We start from the raw sequence: 6459 nt of genomic DNA, 5'->3' as shown, positions 1-6459 counted from the left end.
TTTGGAAATAAGATTGAAAATTTTGTTGAGTAGTTTTTGTAAAGATTGGCCGGGCAGTTTCTTCGTAATCGATTTTCGAGAAAAAAGGCGATTTTATGAAACTTTGTATAAATTTGATTTTATGACCTAAAACAACAACATTATTATACAACATAAAATATTATAGGACTACTACAAAGTGTAGTTATAAAAGCTGCGCGCTTAAAATTTGGGTGTGTACATACTATTATGTTTGTACCTGCTGATTACCGTTGACGTTACAAGTAAATAAAACACATTTTTAGAATACAAAGTGAAATGATATGAACTCGAAACAATTTAATTTATATAATACAAGTGCAGATATTACATGTTTATTTGTACATAGACTATTACTCGCTTTGAATAGTTTTATTTGAAAGCGAAAATTTTATTTTTGAAATGAATTGTTAAACATAAGCGCTTATTCACGCGTTTAAGAAAGTTTATACAACTTACTTTTAGGTAATATATCATTTGCCATCAGTTAATTTATTTACTCAACTAAACTTGTTAATATCGAATATTTTAGTAATTTGCCTTGAAATATATTTCCATGCATATTAGATTTTTTGCGACTTTGATATTCAGCCCTACGGAAAATTAATAATGAAAATTTATGGCAGTACAACACATTCGCTATCTATAATAATATCTAAGCATTAAATTTAAATTAGTATAATCACACTGGTTTTCTAATTAATATTAAGTGTTTCTAATATGGGTTTTCATGTACGCAGTTGTATTGAAGACGCACATAACGTTATTACTATTATGATTAATTAACAATGAATGTCGAATACATTCGCGATTATAATAAGGGTCTATCTCTTGTATATGAAATCAATGTAATGCTAGAGTTAGTGCAAATTTTGTTGGCACATATTTTATTCATTATTAATTTGCCCATAGTCAGAGTTAATAGTTATTTTTTCTAAATAATAAATGCTGTTAAACCTTTACAAGTATTTTGCAGAGTTATATTTTAGGTTCTTTGAAATGATAGGCTGACTCCAAACGAATCGACTTTATAGATGAAAACTCAAGCGATTGTCATATTTCTTTTTGATGATTTTATTCATTCTAATCAGTACAAATAATAATATTTAAAAAATAATATATATATATATATTGAATTTCGTTATATGTTATATTTTTCTATGTATAAAAATAACAAAGATTCAATGTTTATTTTATACCAACAGCAAATTTTTCAATATTTTATAACCAATAAAAGGTAAAGATGCACATATAAAAGTTGGTATATTTTGAAACAAGTAAATAGAGTAAATTGTTTTGTAGAAAATTTTAAACAAATTCAAATTAAAATTTGATTTTTTGGTCAAATATAATAACTCAAACTTTAGAATAACTAGTGGTGTATGCATCGTGCTTTAAGGCAAATTGCTGGAACTTTTCGCACCGTAAGAAATGTTCGAGAACTATTAAATGTTGTCAAATAGATTATTATAAATACTGTAATGTTGTCTAAGAGTTATAAGAATTATATAAACTGAATTGTATAGTTGAAATTATTCACTTAAGTGAGCTTTAGAACTTTAATCAGAATTAAAATTGAAATCTCAATTATTTTCTGAACATTTTGGCATACTTTAGAAAAAATGGATGTATGTGTGTGTGTATATGTATGTGTGTATGTGCGGATACAAATTTTAGTCGACGATTTCGGAAACATGGTTCAACAGATTTCAATTATTCAAAAAACATTCAATTGCTGTTGATAAAGAGACGTGCTGATTTGTTTTTGGCAAAGGCAGGTTTAGCCGTTTCGAAGATACGGGTCAAAAAGTGCCACAAATGGTAACTCAGTTTTTAAGAGAACGGAGCATCGGATTTTAATAATTCAAACAATATTTTACTTGTATTGAGATGAAAAATTGTTCAAATTTTCATGAAAGCCTAGTGGTTTCGGAAATCTAGTGAAAAAAGTAAAAAAAAATGCCATTTGGCGGTCAAAATTTATCATTAGACATATGCACATCAAGTTATCAGATATTTTATAGAGATTTTAAAAATAATTTGATTTTAATAATTTCTCTAAATAAGGAAAAAAAGTAAATTTTTTTAAAAAATGTATAGTTTCTCAAAAATCTAATATTTCCAAAGTAAAATTTTTTCAAAAATATTAATCTTTAAAAAAAAGAATTTTGGTACGGGAAGTTCCAGCAATTTATCTTAAGGCACGATGCCATGCGCCCCACTAGTTTTCTTTTCAACCACATTTTCTAAGAGTTTGTTTATACAGCTTGTCTCGAGCAAAATGTCACTTACACCACATTAATGATTGTTAATTTATCGTGATATTAAGTTCAGTTGTAATAAATTTTGAGAGAGTATTCCGACAGACAGGCATGTGGCAAAATCCATATTGGCCATCTTCCAATAGTACATCTAAGCAGTATACATCTATTGTCGATTCGGATGGAGAGATCAATCAATGCTCCGCTATTTCTGCTTTACAACAAAGAGCCGTCATAAGTCAGATATAGTTTTTGGAATTGTACTAGAATTGTTCGCATATAAATCAATTTCTGCTTTTGCACACATTGAAAACACATGGAAAGAAAAACAGTAACAATAAATGATGTTAGGTACAAAATTTGTTTTAGGGGCCCATTAATATTTTGCGAACTTCTATCTATCGCGTTTTATGTTATTTACTTGAATAATTTCTAATATTGTTTTAAATGTTACCAAATTATAACCAAAACCAGCGTGATAGCATAGTGTGAGGGTTTGGCAGGTCGTGCTAGAGTAAAATAAAAATGGAAGTAATAAAATAAAATGATGTACGGAATTTTGTTTTGAGAAAGATTTGATTGTCAGTAATGTATTTATTTTTGAATTTTAAAAATTCAATCTACAAATAAAAAGTTATATTCAAATATATCGTAATTCTATTAATTGCAAAACTGATGACCCCATACTATACCAGTATTTCTTCAAATATGGATTGAAATTTATCATTTTGAATAGTAGGGGCAAGTCCCCAAGTGGCAAATATTTTACGAAATGTTTATTAAATTATGATTTATGTTAGATAACAAAGTTAGAAATCAAATTAAATTAACAAAATCTACATATTCTTAGATATTGCAAAAAAAGGCACTATTCATTCACCCTTTTGGCTAGGCCACACCGATGCTCTCAGCTGGTGCATTCATAAGCTTTTCATTCTTTGACTAGGAAATACAAAAAATATGGGTATGTAGTGACTGTTAGCACTCATACAGAATAAAATTAAATAATTGGAATAAATTACGTTAATTCGCACAAGAAATATCAATATGTTTACTGCCCGGGACTAAGGGACAGACATTTTCGTTCATTTGGTGGCATCTACTAAAATTTGTTAAAAGATTTAATGATATTCTACTATTTTATAGATAACAATCTATTACAACTTTTATCTTTGCATACCTCTCAAATGTAAATGCATAAATATGCTAGAATTACTTTCATTGATATTTAGGTGGCGCCGTGATTTTGCGCCTAAAACAGGAAAGGGTTGCTCTCGCCGTGGCCGTGTGCATCACAGGCTTCCCCCTACCTATAGTTTACAATACCTGTTGTAACCTGAATACGTTTGTTATTAGCCGAATTTATTTTACCTATTTTCTATTATACAAAAACTGGTAGTTATTTAAAAATAAGCATCTTAACTTGTCAAAAGAATGAAATAATGTCAATAAAAATACTCTATTTTTTAGATAGTTTGTTAATTATATCATGTTAGGTTTTAAGTAGATATGTGTTATGCCATCTCGCGGATCATAACTCAATATGTCTGTTTCGCATCAGGTAATTAGGTCTTAGGAAATTGCTACTTCTCAATACGACTCTTTCCGCCCTCTATGCCAAAAAGGCCTCAATTATACATTCCAATTCCAACTACGAATCTTTTTACATATACGTGCCAGCATAATTAGTGCATAAATATAAAGTTATAAAAAGTGTAAACAGTTTTATTTATATTCAAAAACCATAAATCTGCAATATTGGTACAACATATGGAGTTGTCGGAATGGACTGAAAGAAATATATTCATTGTATTTGACCAGTCCGCAGCTATATGAATTTTTCTAAATAACTTTCTTTAGGTACAACTAGAGAGACTCAGCGACAATGCAACGAAAATGCGTTACGCCACAAATACTAAGTCGTCGTTGGCTATCGATGTGGTCATTCGAAACCAGTTGATATGATTGGTCGAGATGGTCTTGTCGCGTGATATCTTTGATTCGCGGTCATAACAAAAAGCGATCGCATTGAAAGTCCACTGAATTAAAAGGCGGCCAAATTGAGAGTCCGCTAGATTAAGAGGCAGCCAAACTAAAAGTCCGCTGAATTCATTTGCAGCCGTATTGAAAATCCGCTGAGTTAAAAGACGACCGTAGTCAAAAATCAGCCGAAGGCGGCCGTATTGGAAGCGAAATCGTATCAAAAAGCGGCTTTTGAAAGCTTTGTTTCCCAATTATTAATAAGTGTATAAACTTGGTGTAAGGTGTAACTTTACCTTAAAGCAAGATGCATGAATTTTTGAACACGTGTAAATAAAAATGAAACCATCTGGTGGTGAAACGGAGTTCGCCCGGTTTGCTAGTTTTTGATAAATGGTTTCAAAATTAAATATTATTGAACAAGAAAAAAACGTGTAGTATGTTCATTAATAACAGGATCCAAAATCGCCAAAAAATTGGTTAATCAATAACTGAGAAACATTGATTGAAACTTGATCGATCATTGACAAAAACTAATCAGCACGATTCTCAAATAGTACCTTTGTAATGGTTTTTGGTTTTTCAAAATCGATTCACGAATACGAAAAATCTGACACTTTTGATAATCCTAAAGAAACGGCTCGGTCGAGCAAATGTAACCAGCACGAGTGCTTATCGAATTTCATCGATTTTTCAAATAGAATTGCGCATTTTTAAAAAAACGTCGACTAAAGATGAAATTTTGCCTCACGTAAAAAAGTGCTGCTCATTTTTTCAAACTGTGATAATACTTTGAAAATTAAAACCACTTGTCGTAAGGTCGAAATATTTAGTTATATTTGAGATCATGATCTTTATCGCCAAAAAATTTTTATTTTATAAATATTATCGTAAAAATATATTAATATGAATATTTAACAATTAAATACGAAGAAACGATCCGTCCAATCTCTTAAAACTAACGGGCACGATTCCCAAATGATATCTTTCAAACAGTTTCTGAATGTTTAAAAACCATGCAGGATTTTTGGCTAAAACATGTACGAAAATTTGTAGACTTTTCTGTTGATTAGAAACGGCTTGGCCGATTGTTGCACAAAACTGACAGACGGTAGTCGTTATCTAGTTACATCAAATGACTTTTAAATTTTGAAATCGATTCACCCGGTTTTCAGAGAAAACATTGACAAACTAGCTGTAAGTGGAATTCTGTCTTAAGGCAATTAGGGCATCGTGCCTTAAGGCAAATTGCTGGAACTTCCCGTACCAAAAATTATTATTTTTTTAAAAACGATTAACATTTTTGAAAAAATTTTAATTTGCAAAAATAAGATTTTTGAGAAACTATAAATTGGACAAAGAATTACTTTTTCTTGAAAAAAAATTTTTTTTAAAAAAAAAAAATCTAAAAAAATTTTTAAAAAATATTTTTTTTTTTGAAAAAAAAATGTTTTCTTTATTTTGACATATTTTGGAAGATCTGAACTTTTTTTCAAAGCAATCGTACTGCCGCAACTGCATAAAAACAAAATATAAAGCGCGTAAGCGCCGCGTCGCTGTCTAACGGATAAACATTGGTACGGAACCCATAGGAATGTAAACAAAATTCATACTTATTGTTAAAATCTCTATAAAATATCTGATAATTTGATGTGCATATGTCTAATGATCATTTTTGACCGCGAAATAGCATTTTTTTTTACTTTTTTTGTTAGATCTCCGAAACCGCTAGACCTGCCTTCATGAAAATTTGATCAATTCTTCACCTTGTCAATACAAGTAAAATGTTTTTTGAATTATTAAAATCGAACGCTCCTTTCTCTTAAAAACTGAGTTACCGTTTTCGGCACTTTTTGCCCCGTATCTTCGGAACGGCTAGACCTGCCTTCGCCAAAAACTAATCAGCACGTCTCCTTATCAATACAAATCGAATGCTTTTTGAATTATTCAAATCGGTTGATCCGTGTTCCCGAAATCGTCGACGAAAATTTGTATCCGCACATACATACACACACATACATACACACACACACACACACACATACATCCATTTTTTCTAAGGTATGCCAAAATGTTCAGAAACCTCTGAAACGTAAAGATATATAAAAATTTGCATTTTCGATTTTTTTGCGATTACTATAACTTACCCTACGGGAAGTTAAAAATTAAAAATTGGCTCACATACACACTTTTTTTTACA

The sequence above is a fragment of the Ctenocephalides felis genome, unplaced genomic scaffold, assembly GCF_003426905.1.
Source record: "Ctenocephalides felis isolate EL2017-DRISC unplaced genomic scaffold, ASM342690v1 CF-g0.4_SCAFFOLD_01492, whole genome shotgun sequence".
Taxonomy (NCBI): Eukaryota; Metazoa; Arthropoda; class Insecta; order Siphonaptera; family Pulicidae; genus Ctenocephalides; species Ctenocephalides felis.
Note: the sequence above shows the minus strand (reverse complement) of the source record.